Here is a 19264-nt window from a genome sequence, read left to right as displayed (position 1 = left end):
ACCCTGGCAATTAGTAACTGCAGCTCACAAACATGGTCTTAAGGCAGGTCCCAGTTCATTAGCATACACGTCTTGTGGCTAGGTTCGCAGTAGCTGGAAGTTCAATGAGGAAGTGCCCTTTTCACTGTGTCCTAGTGTGGGAGGAAGAATGGAGTGATGGCCCAGTTTCTCTCCAACATCAAACCAATGCATCAGCTGCAAGTCATCATGAGAAAGGTGCATGCGTCCAGGCACGTACACACAGTACTGGAAGCTGGAGAGCCAGCCACCATAGTGATGGGGGCAATGAAGGGCTAGTACGAGGGCATCCCCTGGAAATGTAAAAGACAATTAAGTGACAGATGTCCTCCCAATACAGTTTTGTTGCTGACGAACACAACCAAACAGGCAATTTCTCTGCACCCACTGAGGCAGATATCAGCACAAACACATTTCCAGCCAGGTGCGCAAGCCTGACGGTGCACTGAAGGTGTATGCATTTATTTTAAAATTAAAATATTCACTTAATGCATAGGTAAGTTAGGTGCAGTGCCTGGCAAGTCACTGCAAGTTCCCAAGTCAGTGTCCAGTTCCCTCCCTGCCCCTGTTCCCTACAGATGAGAAACTTCAGCCACGGCCTGGTGACAAAGTCAGACTGAAATCTCTTTCTACAGGGTAGCAAGCAGAGCTAGCAGTAAAGCAGAGATTTCTTTCCATGACACTAAGGAGGAACCCAGGAGTCATGAGATGAACCAGTGGTTAAAACGGAAGTCACCCAATGCTGGTACCAAGCCACCCACATAGGCTCATAAGGAGTTTGTGTGCTTACACTGTAAGCTCTTTGGGTGCAGAGGCCACCTCTGTTTGCACACTGGGGCCTAGGTCCCAGGACTAGGGCTCTGAGATACTACAACAAGTGTGGTGCGGGTCATAGTTGTTTCAGAAAGAAAAGAAAAAAACAATCATCTGTTTCTGTAACACATGGCGGGTACTGAGCCCCAACCATGTACAGTGGAATTGAAAGAGGTTGACAGGTGCTCATTGATGACTTGAACTCCCTTGATTAAGGTGCACAGCCCAGGCTAATAAAACCTTTATACCAACATATACTGCCTCGCTGCACAGCTGTAAAAGCGATATATACATCCTTAAACTTACAGGGTGACACAGGAAAAGGTCACTAAGGGTTAAAACAAAAAAGACACCAGCACAAACACAAAAATGCTGAACATTGGCTTTCAGTCCCGAAAGCCCAGAACACAGTCTTTGTTAGCACACGAACTCTCAGCAGAGTTAGCATGTGTCACCCCTCTCACCTATTGGGACGTCACTGGCATGCAGGTTACACACTGCAACAGAGGCAACAGAGTGGCAGCTACTAGAACTCTTAAAATTAGGAGCTCTTTCATCAGCCCCCTCTAGAGATTAAGCTTACTTGGCACATCAAGTTTCAGTCCTTAGATGACTGTTGGGACATTTTAAAGTTGTACGCACCATCCAATTATTCCAGATTTGGGCCCTTTGTCTTGCTCATAAAACTACAAATATTTTAAAAAAAACAGATTGGACATTATAATTGTCTGAAAATCTACAAAGAACAAGTTGTACATCGAGCACAAACATTGTACATGGCTTATTGCTCCACGCTACAATGGCAGCATAACATACTGTGAGGTGGTATATTAAAACCCTACTTAAGAGCTAAGAAATCACTGCTGAGGTCCCTCCCGTGTGCAAATATAGCCAGTCAAGAAAAACAATTCATGACATCAATCCATGGAGGGTTTTTTCTGAGAAGCAGATCAGCATTATCTCCATTTTATAGAGGAGCAAAATAGTGCACCGAAAGGTTAACAGGCTGATGCCACAAGCATCAACAGTTCTCACAGATTGCACTGAACGCCAAGAGTGCACTCGAGTTCTTTGACTTTCTCCCCAGTACAGCTTTATGGTACGTTCATATCTAGTTGTGAAGCACCAGCCCAGGCAGGAAGAAGCAGGGAGCTGCCTACTCGGCAAGGATCAGGTTACTGCCAATTATTCAGACACATGTGATGATGGGGCACAAGCGTTTTACTTCCCAGAATAAGTCACAGGTCTGACGCTTGCTTTGCTTTATTTAACTTCACCCACTTCCTGAAAGTCTCCTTTGAAACCAAAAATCAAAGTTGTGAAACATGCTGGATCGTCTCCTCTTTCATAGTGGAACAGACATGGTCTGGCCACCGCATTTCCCCCCCAGGGGAGAGAAGTTCCTCAAAGGGCTCTCTTTGAATGAGTTCCTTTGGCTGGCAGGAGGCAACAGAAAAGAGCAAGACTCCTTGGACTCACGATCCCAGACGTGAGAAACGCATTACACTGCCCTGCTAGCCAAGAGTGCCTTGTGGTCAAAAGAGCGTTGGCAGTCTAAGCATTCCCTTGGTACAGCCAAGGCTAGATAGCCCCATTATGAAATCCTAATAAATTAACCTGAAGGAGGGGTAGCGTATGAGTGTAAAGTACTGCCAGATTGAGATGGCAGTTACTAGAAAAGCTTAAGTATCAGGGGGTAGCCGTGTTAGTCTGAATCTGCCTCTGAGAATTTCCACTACAAGCATCTGACGAAGTGGGTCTTTGTCCACGAAAGCTTATGCTCCAACACTTCGGTTAGTCTATAAGGTGCCACAGGACTCCTCGCCGCTTTTGTAGAAAAGCTTACTATTTCTATAGTATTGTTCTGTTTGGCTCTAAAAACTTTCCAGCCCGGGGACTCAGCACCGATAACGGACTGAGCGTCACAACACCCCTGTTCCAAAGTGCAGTATCAGAGGAGCACTGCGGGAGAATGGAGGGAGCAAAGAGCAAGAAAATCAGCACTTTTAAGTTCTTATCCAATCCTCAAAAGCAGTGACGTGTGCGAAAAGTGAAAACAATACTGCTCCACCAGAGGGGGGGCAGGGCTAGTTGACAGTGGCAGAGTTTAAATGTTATTGATTCCTGTTACACACAGCATAGCTAGGAGAATTGCCCAAGGGCAAGAAGAAAGCTAGTGCAGTCAAGGATAGAAACCAGGAACCCTCGCTCCCTGTCCTAACCCACTAACCCACCATGCCAGCAACACAGTCTCCTCTCTATACCCACAGGATCCAGTGCATCTTGGGCCACTCTTAGTTGTACTGTTTCAATAGTAACCTCACCGCTGATTTTATCTGTGCCTGACAACACTGCTTAACTGTGATAATGGGACAGTCCCCTAGTTATTCCATGGTATGGTCAGGCAGCTCTGCCTAGACCAGGGTTTCCCAATCTATGGGTCAGAACCCAAATATGGGTCACCATTACATTTCAAAAGGGTCGCCAAGTGTCTCCCCAGGTGGCTCTTCCCCCCCTTTCTCCCCTCCCCCCCCCCGTTTTTGAATTGCCTTGGGTCATCACATCTTCCTGAATTGTCAAATTGGGTCCCCATCTGGAAAAGGCTGGGAACCGCTGGCCTAGACAGAGGTGCTGGAATGCACAGTGGAATGCATATTTCCCAGAGGCTCCTATTTGCTAGCAGGCTCTGTAGCATTCGGCAAGACTGAGAACTTCTGTGCGACATCTGTTCCCAAACTGCGCATGGCCAACAGTTTCAGTCAGTGAGTCAAAAAAGCAACACGCCTTCCCTGCTGGACTTTGATGACTGAGGCAATACGGGCCTGAGCTCCCAGTCACAGGGCTAGCATCCCACAGAGCTCCGAGTGGCAGCAGGGTTCGAACGCCCACAAGGATAGCACAGTCACAGCTTTATACACAGCACTTTGTAAACAGCGAGGAGCCTGGCTGGTGGATGATCATGACGCGGAAACCTCAGTGATTTGCCTGCAGAGGCTACAAAAGGTGTTAGTGTCAGCAACAGGATTAGAACTTGTGGGTTCCTGGCTCCCAACCTTGTGCTTAAACCATTAGATCCCCCCACGCACCCACTTACCCACACATATAAATCTCCAGCCCCAGTTCTAATGATATTGATGGTACATTTCACATATTCAAAGTGCTTTACAAATGTTAATAACCATACTTTAAGTTGTAGTTTTAATCTTCTGTTTATCCTTTCTAAGGGTGTGTTTAGACTAGAGTTTTTTCCGAAAAAAATGGCCTTTTTTCGAAAAACAAACAAAAAAAACCAACACTTTCCCTGCATCTAGACTGCTGCCGCATTCTTTCGAAAGTAAATCGAAAGAACTCAGCAGTTTTTTTGACCATGGAAAACCTCGTTTTACGAGGAAGAACACCTTTTTTCGAAAGTGCTCTTTCGAAAAAAGGCGCTATGTAATGCAAACTGTGCTTTTTTCAAAGACAGCATCCAGACTGCCTGGGTGCTCTCTTTCGAAAAAGCGGCTTGCTTTTTCAAAAGTACTGGTTGCAGTCTAGATGTTCTTTTTCAAAAGAGGCTTGTAGTATAGACATAGCCTGAGAGGGCAATAGTGAGCCTTTTTTGGGGGGGGGAAAGGGGTGAGGAAGGCTGTACCTGCCTCTCCCTAAAATACTAGGGAAGAGAGCGTGCTAAGAGACTCCAGGAACAGAACAAAACTGTTGAACCAAACTTTGAACCAAACTTTTTGATGTTTCTACAGGCCGCTCATGTAGTACTCCAACTCCTCGTTTGCTTACAATCGTCTCATCACATATCCGAATGTAGCATGTGGAAGTATCTGATTTCGAGATCAGTAATTATAGAACAAGACAGAGGCGTTAGTAAGAGAAGCCACAACACTTCTTGAGACAAACTGGGGATTCAAAGAATAACAAGCTCAGCAAGGTGCCTGAATGGACACCTTCTTAAATAGAGGGGTGAGTGAAAAACAGCCATGCTTGGTACCACAATTTGAGGGCAACTATAATAATACTCTGCCTTTCATGGCCCTGTCGCTAAAAGCTGGGCAGCGTAAACACCAGTTGTTAGCACTTTTACCAACAAAAAATGTACCCTCCCTCCAGAGAGAGGCAATTGGTTTGTGGCCAGAAGGGCACTCCTGCCTACAAAGCACTGTTTAGACTAGCACTTGGGGGGAAGTAGCAGGGGGACTGTTGTGTGTGTGGGCTCTTTCGCATGTAAGCTGTGATTTCAATGGACAGAATGGCCACCAGGGCACCTATGCTTGTTCCTCTTTTCTCTTCTTCAGAAAGAACTCCCTCCTCCCCATCCATACACGCCTTTTGTGAAAGAGGTCTTTCGCAAAAAGGCTTCTTCCTTGTAGAGTGAGGATTACCATTGCCGGAAAAACCCCTCATTCCTCAAGTTTTATTGGAAAAACAGCTGTTTTTCCTACAAAACTCTGTAGTGTAGACATACCCTCAGTCAATCTCAGGAACAGGCGCCATAACAGCTGAACAAGAACTAGCTCACAAGCCCAAGATGATTACCATTTTAAGAGCTTTTAGACTGTGTATTGTTGCTCTTGATGAACTGGTTCCATCAGTTCCCTGAGCAAGCCAGGCAACTGTAGCTATTCACCAGCAAGTCACAAGGACATTAGCCGTAGCACTCACCACTGCTGTGTGGCCTAACAAAACCTTGTAAGATAAGGCTACTCCTCATCCCTTCCTCCAGATACACCCCTTTCTCCTGGCTTCTGCTGCAGCAGCTAACCAAACAGTCCCAACATTAGATCCTAGGAACTAATTAGTAAAAGATTGTCTCATTTGCTATCATGGCAATTACAAGCATTTGACCAAAAAGAGACTGCTGATTTTGAGACTCTACCAAAATGGCGTGTGCTGCAGGAATTAAGTGCCAGTCTCAGGACACTGTTGACACGGATTGATTATGCTGTGCCCAAAGAAAGAGGATTTAGCAAGGCCAGGGAATATACAGCCTGACATTGTTAGGGAAAAAAAACCAAGTGTTCACTGAGTTTAGAAAAAGCACATCAGTGTTTGACACAAGGCTATGGACATAGTCAATTACAAAACTTCCGGAGAGGGCTTTTGAACTACTGTGTGTGGTCGACCTCTGGCTTTGCTGCAGGGAGCCTGCACTTCTAGGCGATGAGGGTTTGCCTCCGAGGCTCTTTGTGACCCTCAGCGTAGCCTCTCCCCGTTACGGGAAGCAAGGGTGTCAGCCTACTAAGCCACCGACGGGTTTGGTGAGTCTCTGTAGTGGTGTGGGGGAGAGTTGGGGGAACCCAGGCCCACCCTCTACTACAGGTTCCAGCCCAGGAACCCAAATGACAGCAGCAATAGGTGGTTTTTCCTCAACTATCAAAGCTGTAGCCCTTCCCCAAATGGCCCCTCCCAGCACCTTCCTCCAGGCACCTGACCATACTCATCCTCTGCGCCCTTCCACAGTGCACCATGACGCCCAGCCCCTGGCACCTCGCCCTCCTGAAGGGGAGCCTTTTAAATCAGTCCCAGCAGGCTCCAATAGGCTGCAGGTGTACTGATTCGCCTGCCTCAATTGCTGCTAGCAAGTTCTTCATTGGCTCCAGGTGTCTTATGGTGTCCACCTGACTTAATGGGCTCCAGTACGTTGTTGATTGCTGTGGAGTAGCCCCTGCCCTGCACTCTCAGAGAACAGAAAACTATTCATCCAGCGGCCAGTATTTTTACCTTCTACCAGCTACTGCAGCCAAGAGGTCTGGATCTATTACATTCGTAATAAGCACTAGTAAAAACCCGCTCAGGGAGCTCGAAGATAAGGCAGTTTTCTTGCCCTCTCCAAACACTGCCTGGAGGAGTGGGATTTCCCCCTGCTTTTCAGAGGGATGGTGGTTTTATTTGACCCTCAGCTCTTCTGTTCCTGTAAAAGCAGTTCTGTTAAGCAGAAGTCACATAACACCACAGCTGTGTATATTCCTGATGGTTGCATGGTAAAACATGAATCCCTCACACAACATCCCTGTGATTTAGGTATTATCCCCATTCCAGAGATCAGGCCTTGTCCAAGGACACACTGGGAATCCATGGCAGGGCTAGATTAGAAAGCACGGACCTTATATCCCAGTTCTTTGCCCAAACCATCAGGCAGTAAACCTCCCTCAAAGAGACACGTCAGCTAGAATTTCAATCAATGCAAGTTGTCCTGCGGGCAACACTCTCACTCATCTGACTTCGGTCACATGTCATTTACAGGTAACATCAGCTTTAATGCTCTCACAACCGGAGCCAAATGCACACAAGTGACAAGAGGCGAAAGATTCCATACAGCGTCTACCAACCCTGTCGCACCGTAAAAAGCTTTAGATAACATGGAGTTCAGGCTACGGGTGCAGTACTGCCCTGTCTCCTCAAGAATGCGAGAGCTGAATTCTCAACACACCAGAGCGTGCGGAGTGAAGGCAATACTGTCCGCACAGCACAGCCGTTGCATGCTCCCTAATTGCTAGCCGGGGTACCAGGAAACATGACATTCGGGCATAACAGAGTCTCTAGACACAGGTTGTGATTCATGGCAGAGCTCTTGCCCCTTCACCAGACATTGGTTACTGGTACAACATGGAGTTCAGTATAGGGTTGAGGTTGGGCTCATCTGTTAACCTTCACGGTTACACCCAGCCCCGCTCAAAGACTGTACACTTGTATACTTTTCTAAACCTTTCACTGGCTTATACTATTCTAGCAGTAATGCACCGAGCTATAGGGCTATTACCCTGTAAGAAGCTGGCTTTAGTAGTAATACAGATTGGTTGTAAGTAAGCAGGGTTTTTTAAATATATGATTTTTTTTTAAAGGAAAAATAGTTAGATAATAGCGTGCGGGGATTTCCAGCTTGGTCAGAGGTCAAACAACAAAAGGCCAGTATGCTGACCCAGAATAAGTCATTATCTCATGTGGTATCTAAAAGTCCCAAAATACAATGACCTGCCAGACTGAACATCTTGCATTACCAAGAAAGCAGGGGCAGTGGGCAACTTGTGGTATTTCTTGGTAATTTAGCCACAAGTTCCCATTTTTCTGATTTTGTTTGTCCACGAGGGCACGAAGTGATATTTCATGCATATTCAAAAGGATGTTCTAGTTTAATTCTTCAGTCGAATGTGTACACCCTCAAAATCTTAGTGTGCGGAAATCTGTTTTTGGCCTTGAGGGGTTAGCTACAGATGACACAGGAAGGCCTATATCACCCCATGGCGCGAGTGTGGAGCAGGACTTTCTTCCTCAAACTCTCGCCTTTCATTTTCCTTTGCAGTGCTAGTACACGACAATACTCTCTTGGCTTTCACTGAGAACATTGTTCCACCAGGGTCTTCAGGAGGCTGTGTGAGTATGGTGTTATACGAAGTGATTGCAACTGCACACTCAGGCTGCATTTGCACTACCACCTGGGGTGATCAAATTAATTTATGCAGTCATCACCTTATGCATTTTATTTTGTGTAATCTTAATACTTATTGTAATAAAAATTGTTGTGATTTGGTACCACCCACAGTGTAAGTGTGACTGCTGCAGTTCTCGAGACCTGCCTCTAGACATAAGAGCTCTTAATTTCTGTGGAGGACAAACCTAGAAACTTTCTGGTTAGATAACTGGCGAGCCTGGAACCCACACTATATTCCTAACTCTGGTCTACACACCCCACACACTGCAGTCTTTCTGTAAGAGTCAGTAGTGTAGGCAGGGGGGCAGGCAGGAGCCAGTATACACGGTGGGTCATCTTCCGGTTCCCTGCACAAAATTCCTGCGAGCCAACTGCCCCAGGAGAGCGGCAGCTCCCCGCAAGTACCAGCTACCGTCTCTCCCCTCCCCCTTACTGCTGCCTCTGATACAGCAATTTCAGTGGTTACGCGTTTATTTAAATAAACGCGTATTTTAACATCCTGAGTTTGGTATCTCACTGACAAAAGGTTGCTTCTGACTCCAAATTCTGGAACCCTTTGAAAGTGGAAGAAGATTCAGAGGGGATTGGGAGATGACCAAGTGTGACCAAATGACCCCACATTCATCCCACTAACTGAAGTGGCACACCAGCATTTCTGCGGGTATCTAAGGTTTACAGCACTTCAAAAAGTGGTCTTGAAATGAACATGTTCATCTAGCCTCTTGTCTCTGCTTTGTGATCTCATTACATGCTCAGCCCCACATTACAAATCAAGTCATTGAGGGAGGTGTACTTCATAGTCCTTTGACCAAAAGGGCCCATATTTGTAAAAGTACCTCTACTTGGAATTCTGATGTGGCACAGGAATTTTCAAAGTAACCTACCAGTGCATTCTAGAGCTCTTTGAAAAAAAAAAAAAAAAAATCAGCTCTTCCACAGACATCTCTCCTAACCCTTAATTCTGGAAATCAATTCTGCTCTTCCATGACTTACAGGATTTTAAAGAGCTTATTGCAGGAAGGGCAAGTAATACATGTTTAAACATTTAATTTGTAGAAAAGCATGCTAAGTGCCTTATAACAAACTGGCTAAGTACCTAGCCAAGGATCTCTTGAACCTGCAAGCTTGACTCTGCTGTAACCTAGGTTGATAAGTCAAATCACAAATCAAACCAAGCTCTGCATGAAGAGAAAAGTATTTTCATTGGCTGCCGATGGAACCTCCTCCTTCCCAATTTAAAGAGTTTCATAAAGACATTAATTGCAATTGGATCTACTATCTCATTTATTGTTAGTCGCTTGGTCTCTAAGAATGTTCGCAGATTTTCTATCCATAATTCAAGAGCCACAGAAGGCACAATTCCCAGAGCATAAACAGATGTACTGTAATAATCTACAATTTTGCCAATAAGGAAACTTAAGTAGTGTTCTAGGAAAAAGATACCAGTGAGCAACGTCAGCCATTGTTATACAAACTAGCTTATGTCCTGATCCTCAAAGGATCATTACAAAATCCTCTCCACACGCTGAAGCCATGAGGCTCATGTCTTGATGCTTAATAAAAAAGCAGAAAAGATGCAAATGCTTTAGGAAAACTCATGTTTTGTTTCAGACAAGCAAACTGCAGCCTGCTTGACTCGGTTACTATAATGGGTGTTGTGGCAGAAATCAAGACTACACACAATGTTTTGGTTGCCATGTGACTGAGCTACACTGTGCCAACTCGGAAACCGAGGGGGGGGGGAGAACAGTTCTCAGAGCACGTCTCATGACCTCCTAAAAAAAAATAAATCATTTCTGCAGTATCTCAGTTGTTTTTGTCCCATGTAAAGGAGACAGTTACATAAGAATACAGTATACAATGGAATCTATACAATGTCAGAGCAGTGGAAAAAAGTGTCATAGTAGTTTACCTAAGTTCTTTCTATGTCTCAGAACAGCTAACATTTGTTCAAATGCAGTGAAATTCATAGATTCTAAGGACAGACAGGACCATTGTTATTAACTAGTGTACCTTTCTGTAAAGTACAGGTCAGAGACCTTCCGCTAAGTAATCACTATTTAATTAGAGCATGCCTTTTAGAAAAGCATCCAATCTTGACTTTAAAATGGCAAGTGATGGAGGACTTATCATAACCCGTTGGCAACTGTTCCAATGGTTAATTATCCATGTTGAAAATGTGCATCTTATTTCTAGTCTGAATTTGTCAAGTTTCGGCTTCCAGCCACTGGAAACAGCTAACAATAATGTTTAGCCTGTCTTTGTTACTCTTCAGAGATGACTGAGAACAGGCTGTCTCATTCACAGCACATCTACCCGCTTATGCAGTCTCATAAAATTCACAGTCAAAAAAATTACACGAACACAAGGGTAGAAACAGACTTTAAAGAATGAAGGAAAGTTTAAATACTGCAGATACTAATGAGATCTCCAGAAAACTGTTAACTATGCACATCATTTTTGCAACATCCTGAGTAGCAGGATGTACCCTAAATGAGGGTATTGGGCATTTTAGGTATCTCACACAACACTTAATCAATTGGGAAATATCATTAGAATGGCCAAGTCTTGCTTCGCTATAAAATGGGCTTAGTAAGAAGAACCGATGGGAGGGAGGGAGCAGGATGACTCATTGGTTGTGCTCGTTGTAAGTAGAAGTAACAGACCCTTCACACGGGCTGCAGCAGTGCATGGCACTCCAACGAGCGGGAATCAAAGGGACCACGATCTCCTGCCTGGTATTGTAGGTAGCATGCAGGTGAAGTGTAAGTGAACAGGCTTTATCACTGTATTATAGTAGAACTTTTGTTAATTGCTTTTGCATTGCTTTGCGCTTATTAATTGCTTTAGAATTTATCGGATTTATGGTTTAAATTGTACAGGCAGTCCCCGGGTTACGTACAAGACAGGGACCGTAGGTTTGTTCTTAAGTTGAATTTGTATGTAAGTCAGAACTGGTGTCCAGATTCAGCCAATGTTGAAACTGACCAGCAGCAGTTGAATCGGACACGCCTGGGGCACAGCAGCTGGAGTGCTGCTGGGTTGGTCTGGTAGCGCCAACCCTTGGCGTGGCGGGCCCAACCCGGCAGCACCCCAGCTGCTCTACCCCAGGTGTCCCCAAGTCAGCCGCTGCTGAAACTGATCAGCGGCTGATTCCAGGAAGCCTGGGGCAGAGCAGCTCTGCCTTGGGCTTCCTATAGTCAGCCGCTGGTCAGTTTCAGCAGCGGATGACTTGGGGATGCCTGGGGCAGAGCAGCTGGGGTGCTGCTGGGTTGGTCCAGTAGCGCCGCACCTCGGCGCTGTGGGACCAACCCAGCAGCCCCCCATCTGCTCTACCCCAGGCGTCAGCAAGAAAAACCTGGTCTGCTGGGGGCGGGGGGCGCACTAGCTGCACCCCTCCCCAGCAGACCAGGGAGACACGGAGCAGCTTTTCTTGCCGCGGAGGATGCGGGCGGCGGGACCACCGAGATGCGCCGCGGTCCCGCCGCCCGCGTCCTCCGCGGCGAGAAAAGCCACTCCGCGTCTCCCTGGCCTGCTGGGGGGGGGGGGGGGGCGCCCCCCGCACTAGCTGCGCCCCCCCCCCTCCAGTTTGTAACTAGGGGTCTGACTTAAGTTGGACTGACGTAACCCGGGGACTACCTGTATAGTAATTGTTTTGAAGGCTTGTAAAATTTAAACAACTATATTAACTGCTTAAAGCTTGTAATAAATAAGAAAGTGGGTAAGTCTCCCTGGAGAGTCCTGGTTTCTCTTGGATCTAAAATAAATCGAACCACACGACACTTTCAGCCTTCATTGACTGGACCAGTATTTTATAGACTCATTGGGAACTTTTAAATCAAATCAATGAAGCAGAATTTCTCACCAACCAGATTTTCAGGTCCTTTCCACCTACCTTACCTGTCAGATCTCTCAAAGGCACTACTAAAATTAATCCTCCCATTAAGTCTCCAGTCATCTAACATGGATTGTGTTTACCACCTTTTGAAAGGGATTCATTTGTTAAGCAAGGACTTATTGGGGCATCCTCATTGCGGCCCTAGTTCCAGCTCTGGCAAAAGGCTGGTGGCTTAAGACACAATTTTTTTTATAGACAAAAATAAGATAATCTCTACTGTTGTATCATTTTCTTTGAAGGCCTGTATAGAAAACAGTATGTCTCTTTTTATGGGTGGCTACTTCTGATCAAGTTAGAAAGTATCCATTGTCTTACCTTTCTTGTGCTGTATGCTCACTAGAAGATTTACCAAGTGTTGCTTGGGTCCTTAGCTCAAAGTTTTGTTTTTCTTCATTTAAATCATTGCTCTGTAGTTTATGTGGCTGAAGTCTGCAAACATATTGTCTTGTAAACTATCTTGAAGAGACAGAATTTAAATGTGTATGTTAATGGAGGAAAGTTTATATACCCTGTATCTTTTAAATAACTTGTCATCTCAGCAAAGGATCCAAGCAGGTTTAACCATAAGGGACCACAAGAGATCATCTAGTCCACCTAGAGAAGGCTATACACAGAGGAAACTGGCTACTGAAAATTTTGTAATATTAATTTTCTTTTTATTTGACTTCATGTCAAAACCATTTGAAGTCACGTACCTTGTTAATTATCTCTTGTTTTAGTATTCTTTCTTCCATAACATTTAAAAAAATATATACAAGATATTTGTTAAGTTGGGTGCTATGGTGGCACACCTCCGAACAAGCACACGACCTCAATATTGGTGCACAAGACAAAACTCACTCTGCTCATGGATGGAAAAATCTTAGAGAGAACACTGGTTGCCATCAACAGAAGTCACAAATCTCAAAGTTGAAATATCAATAGGTCACTGGTCCACAATCAAACATAATGATGGAAGACTCTCATTAGCAGGGCTTGACAAGCGGCAGCGAGCCCCGCTCACCAGCTGCATGGTTTGACGTGCTGCGCAGGTGCTGATCGTACTGCGGTGCCGTGCCGAGCTAAAGTCTACTCGCCACGGGAGAGTAGGTTGCCCTAATTGTCAAGTCCTGCTCATTAGACCTTTGCCACTGACTTACACCATAAGGAGCTATAGGCTGAATATAGGACCCTAACAGCAACAACCTACAGAGTTGGTATTAAAGACACTGGTGTTTTTAGAAATGTTAGGCATGGAAGAATGGATTTCCTTAGCCTAGGCGCTGAGGGAGTGTCCTGTCATTATGGATGTGAGAAGATGTATGGATTAGAGCTATACCTCATCTTACTTTTCAGGTGACAACACTGTTTACACTTGCCAGTGACTATTTGAAACAATCAAGATGCCAAAACTCAGACTCAGTAGAGAAATGGCTTCTATGGGCTTCTCTGATGATCATGAAAATAACATGATGATACTAGGAAAGAGGTCCAAGCAGAGTGGAGCAATACGCTATCAGGTTCTGGAGAAAACCACTAACAATTCAGAACAAGGGGACTTAGAGAAGATAGTGTGTATTTTAAACATCATGCAGAATAACCTGGGTTGCATAATGAACCCTGAAGTTAAACAAAGGTGCTGAGAACATGGATGAGTCTTGAACCTTTGTTCCCTGGACAGTATTGTATGGGTCAGCTGCTTCTCCGTGATAACAAGAAAGCCCCTATTCCATAGTATTAACAAGAAAGCCCCTATTCCATAGTATTAATACATCTCTGAGTACTAGTAGAACCACAGACTAGCTGAGTGCCTGCAAACAAACCAATTCCGTTATCAAGAGGAAAAGTTGCCAGTTATAAAAGGAAAGCTAGCAATTGCTTAGTCCGGTCTGAAAGATTTTTGAATGCAACATAATAGTGTAACAAATGTGTAGCTACCTACAACTTCATGACTTTCACTGTGCTGCATACTATGACCACTTGGAAATGCATTACAACAGGGACAATCCTCAGGTCTCCCTAAAGCATAAGCCTCTAATGCTTGAGCTAAAGGATACTCAACATTAGCAGCACAGGGCACAAAATAGGCAGTTCAGTAGTTCTCACTCCATCCCATACAAAGCAGTGGTGCATGCACTAGTGAACTATTTAAAATATTTAACACTTATGTATTTTTATGCAAGGCTCTCGATGTATTTCACACAATAATTAAGGCTCAACATCTCCCTGTAAGTGTAAGTATTATCTCCATCTTCCAAGTGGGGAAACTGAGGCACAGAGAAGTGAAATGTACATCCTCTGTAAATCATTTCACTTTTCAAGATGACCTCAAGGTCCCTGCCAGAACTACATTTCTGTGGTCCTATAGTTCGCCCCTAAGTTTGTTCTGCCACTAACTCACTCAATGACAAGATTCCAGGATTACTGATTCCCAATCCTCTGCTCTAGCAACTATTCTAAGGTTAAGCAAAATAAAATGCCTTTTTTAAACAGGACATTGGAGTAGCAAAATTTCCCTCACTCCTTCCTAAAAGGAAAAACAATGATACTGTAAGTCCAAGCCCGTGAGTTTGTATTCTATCTGGATAGTAATAAATAAATAAATACACCTCCAAGTACCTTCACCCTGATCACACTTCCTACAACTCCACTATCAGTTAAACCTTTTCCAGACCCTGTAACACAATGCTCCACAGGAGACCCAGTGCTGACACTGCCAATCAGAATGCAAGTCACACCCTGACCGCACACACCTTATGACACCATCTGAGCACCAACTGCCAACAGAAACCGACAAAGGTTTGAAAGCCAATATTAAGTCACTAGTTCACCTTGCTCTGCTCTCAGCCAAATGCCAGGACATGTCCCCTAACCACCTGGCGCAAGGCTCAACAGAGCATGAACGGAAGCTCAAAGAACATCCCAGCTCCTCCCCAAAGCTTCCTCTAGTCTTCCAGGTTGACAGGCTGAAACTGTTGAAGAAGAAACTCACCTGCTTTTAGCACATTTGCATTTGGGGGATGGTGTGAGAAAGTGAAGGCATCGGTTTAAAAAAAAAAAACACACACACAGGTCCCAAGAGAAGGATTAGGTGGTTCCAGCAACCGGAAATAGGGTATGGAGCCTTTCACATCAGGCTCACCCATTCAAACTTCAGGTGGGGCATGACCAGAAATCATCACTATCTGACCACTGCCCGGGGAAAATAGGAGAAGCGAGTGGGTTGCAGACCAAACTTCACCACTGGCCTCCCTACCAACAAGGGACTAAGAGATGCCTGAGGATGGGGGAGAGTTGGCTGTGCCATTGCTCCTACTATACTTTCTCTGTGGCACAGAAGAGATCTTCAGCCTCCATGGCTCTGGCCAGTACCCTAATACTCCTCAATCTGAGGGGAAGAGATTTACACCTGTGCACATCTCGGATCAGACAAGACAGGCTGCTAAAGAGAGTCACTCTATGTTTTTTTAGTCAGCCATGGCAGACTCAGGCTAAGTCTACACTGGCATTTTACAAGGCTGTAACTTTCTAGCTCGGAGATGAACCCCCTGCTACCCCACAAATTATAGCATAGTGAAGTGCCCGTGTGAACCAGGCTACAGGGCTGGGCCCCACACTGCCAGATGGAGCTTCTCCTCTTGTGGAGGTGGTTTACAGAGTGGCCATGGCCACACTTTCAATTTAAAGCATCACCATGGCTGCATTTTAAACTTAAGTACAGACAAAACTTGAGACAATACAGGCAATTCAGCTACTAAGCTAGAGCCTTGCAAATGAATGATAACAGACAGGCTTTATTAAGAAGAAGAATCAGGACTGAATCAAGAGATGCATGTTTTAACCCTTGCTCTGCCACTAACAAAACCTGTTTCAACCTCTCTGTGCCTCAGTTTCCCCATCTGTAAAATGGGTTACAAGGCGTAATTCTCTACTGACTGAAGTGCTTGGAGATCCTCAGACTGAAACTGAGGAAAGCAGTTTTGTATGATAGGAGAGGGAGTCACACTGCACCAGCTCTGAAAAGAGCATCCAGGTCAGGAGGGCAGATGAAACATCCCTTTCAACTGCAGACAGGCAGAAGGAATTCTCAAGGGAAAGAGGCAATTACACTTGGATGGGGAGAGCACTCTGGTTCTGAGGCAGAGCCAATCACTGTAACACAAAGAAGTCAGCTGTTGCACAATGTGGTTGGGACCTGGTCAGTTTGGAATAAAAAGAGATGCAGTAAGATTAAGTCAATAAATGAGTATGGAGGTGAGGGATGAAAGGAATCAGTCTCTAATCTAGGGAGCCGGGTGACTGTCTTACTCCTTTACGTTCTTTTGACTTTCATCCAAGAATCTTCAAGCACTTAACACTAATCAGTTGAAACTTGCAGTCTACCTAGGCACTAAGAAAGGGCTGTTTTTCTGCCCTCACCTACCAGCAGTTTCATCTGGATGCTCGATTCTTTACTCATTGCCCTAAACATCTGTGTAGTCATGCTGTCCAATTGTTACTTTTCTGCATGATTCCACCCCAGATATGAATGCACATTCTAGGTGGGCGGTGTGGTGGCTGTACTAAGTTATAAAATGTCATGAGACTATAACTGAGAGATAAGGAAGCATCACCCCCATGTTGCAGACAGGAAACGGGAGATGCAGAGGAAATGATATTTATCCCAGGGTCTTGGAACCTATGAGCCCTATGTCCAGAGTCTCCTGCTTAAGCCACAAGATGACATACCTGACACAGAGCTGGGATAGAACCCAGACATCCTCTCTCCCGCTCTTCCACCCCATGCTCTGACCACTAATGCCTGCTCCCTTCTTCCCTCCATGCTTACACCTTTCCCTGAAGAGTCTGGTACCTGAGATGCCTCTTGCTTCAGACCCTCCACCTGCCTTTCAGTGCCCTAGCAGAGCCAGACCCAGTTCCTCAAATCCCTGCCTCAGAGACACCTGGGCTAGCGGTCCCCCATCCTCCCACGGGGGAGGTGTAGTGCTGCAGAAAGAAGGGTCCCCCATGCCTACTCCCAGAGGGGCTACAGAGGGATCCCTTCTCACCTCTATTGCCAGGGGGGCTGCAGGCAGAGGGGGTCCCCTTTTCCCCACTACTGGGAGGCACTGTTAGGCAGAGGGGGTCCCCTCACCTCTCTACTCCCAGGGGCCACTGTAGGCAGAGGGGGTCCCCTCACCCCTCTACTCCCAGGGGCCACTGTAGGCAGAGGGGGTCCCCTCACCCCTCTACTCCCAGGGGCCACTGTAGGCAGAGGGATTCCCCCATCCCCCCACTCCTGGGGAAGGGCTGCAGGAAGAGGGCTCCCCTGGCCCCCTACTCCCAGGAGTGGAGGACTGCTGCAAGCAGAGGGATCCTCCGGCCCCCTACTCCCGGGGGGGGCTGCTGCAGGCACAGGGGCCCCCGGCCCCTACTCCCGGGGGGGGCTGCTGCAGGCACAGGGGCCCCCGGCCCCTACTCCCGGGGGGGGGGGGGCCGGGGGGCCCCCGGCCCCTACTCCCGGGGGGGGGGGGCTGCAGGCACAGGGGCCCCCGGCCCCTACTCCCGGGGGGGGGGGGGGGCCCCCGGCCCCCTACTCCCGGGGGGGGGGGGGGGCCGGGGGGCCCCCGGCCCCTACTCCCGGGGGGGGGGGCTGCAGGCACAGGGGCCCCCGGCCCCTACTCCCGGGGGGGGGGGGCCCCCGGCCCCTACTCCCGGGGGGGGGCTGCAGGCACAGGGGCCCCCGGCCCCTACTCCCCCTACTCCCGGGGGGGGCTGCAGGCACAGGGGCCCCCGGCCCCCTACTCCCGGGGGGGGGGCTGCAGGCACAGGGGACCCCGGCCCCCGGCCCCCTACTCCCGGGGGGGGGCTGCAGGCACAGGGGACCCCGGCCCCTACTCCCGGGGGGGGCTGCAGGCACAGGGGACCCCGGCCCCTACTCCCGGGGGGGGGCTGCAGGCACAGGGGACCCCGGCCCCTACTCCCGGGGGGGGGCTGCAGGCACAGGGGCCCCCGGCCCCTACTCCCGGGGGGGGCTGCAGGCACAGGGGCCCCCGGCCCCCTACTCCCGGGGGGGGCTGCAGGCACAGGGGCCCCCGGCCCCTACTCCCGGGGGGGGCTGCAGGCACACGGGCCCCCGGCCCCTACTCCCGGGGGGGGCTGCAGGCACAGGGGCCCCCGGCCCCTACTCCCGGGGGGGGCTGCAGGCACACGGGCCCCCGGCCCCTACTCCCGGGGGGGGCTGCAGGCACAGGGGCCCCCGGCCCCTACTCCCGGGGGGGGCTGCAGGCACAGGGGCCCCCGGCCCCTACTCCCGGGGGGGGCTGCAGGCACAGGGGACCCCGGCTCCCTACTCCCGGGGGGGGGGCTGCAGGCACAGGGGCCCCCGGGGGGGGCCCACAGGGGGGCCCCTACTCCCGGGGGGGGCTGCAGGCACAGGGGACCCCGGCCCCTACTCCCGGGGGGGGGCTGCAGGCACAGGGGCCCCCGGCCCCTACTCCCGGGGGGGGCTGCAGGCACAGGGGCCCCCGGCCCCTACTCCCGGGGGGGGCTGCAGGCACAGGGGACCCCGGCTCCCTACTCCCGGGGGGGGGGCTGCAGGCACAGGGGCCCCCGGCCCCTACTCCCGGGGGGGGGGGCTGCAGGGGGGCCCTGCCCCACTCCCGGGGGGGGCTGCAGGCACAGGGGACCCCGGCCCCTACTCCCGGGGGGGGGCTGCAGGCACAGGGGGCGGCTGGCAGAGGGCCCCTCCCCCCAGCCCCTCCCCCCCTCACCTGCTGCCGGTCGCGGCGGCTCCGATCCCCCCTCAAGCTCCTGCTCAGCCCAGAACTTTTCCTCCTGACCCCACCCCCCGCCCGCACGTCACACGCACCCGCCCTGACGCCACCGCGTGCCCAGCCCCAACCCGCCAATCAGCAGCGCCCGGGCCGTATTAGCATATCGCCACAGCAACGGCCCAAGCCCGTCCCCGCCTGAGGAGGCACCGCCCTTCGCAGGGCCCGGCGCCCCCTGGCGGGCGAAGCGAAGCCGAACACGTCCCCGGCGGGGGGGCGGGGGAACCTCGGCCAGCCAGGGGGTCACGGGACGTGCAGGCTGCTAGCAAAGCATGCTGGGTAGGGAAGGCCGCTGGGGGTGCGATGAGTTTGTCAGTGCTC

General features: G+C 48.9%; 1 protein-coding gene across 5 annotated transcripts in view; it reads right to left on the bottom strand.

Moving 5' to 3' along the window:
- PPARD (peroxisome proliferator activated receptor delta) overlaps positions 1-18976 on the bottom strand; it is a 39312-nt gene extending 20336 nt beyond the window's left edge. Inside the window, exons 1-3 of one of the 5 annotated variants that reach the window (XM_075910528.2) lie at positions 18884-18968; positions 12468-12608; positions 3-311 (exon numbers count right to left, since the gene is read on the bottom strand). The gene's annotated coding sequence lies outside the window, so the exon portion shown is untranslated. Of the gene's footprint in view, positions 1-2; positions 3340-12467; positions 12609-18883 lie in introns of those variants that run through there. The other 4 variants (XM_075910527.2, XM_075910530.2, XM_075910526.2 and 1 more) reach the window with 4 other exon arrangements.
- Positions 18977-19264: the final 288 nt, after the last annotated feature.

The sequence above is a fragment of the Pelodiscus sinensis genome, chromosome 27, assembly GCF_052426305.1.
Source record: "Pelodiscus sinensis isolate ZL-2025 chromosome 27, ASM5242630v1, whole genome shotgun sequence".
Classification (NCBI taxonomy): Eukaryota; Metazoa; Chordata; order Testudines; family Trionychidae; genus Pelodiscus; species Pelodiscus sinensis.
Note: the sequence above shows the minus strand (reverse complement) of the source record. Positions and strands in the feature narration are given on the sequence as shown.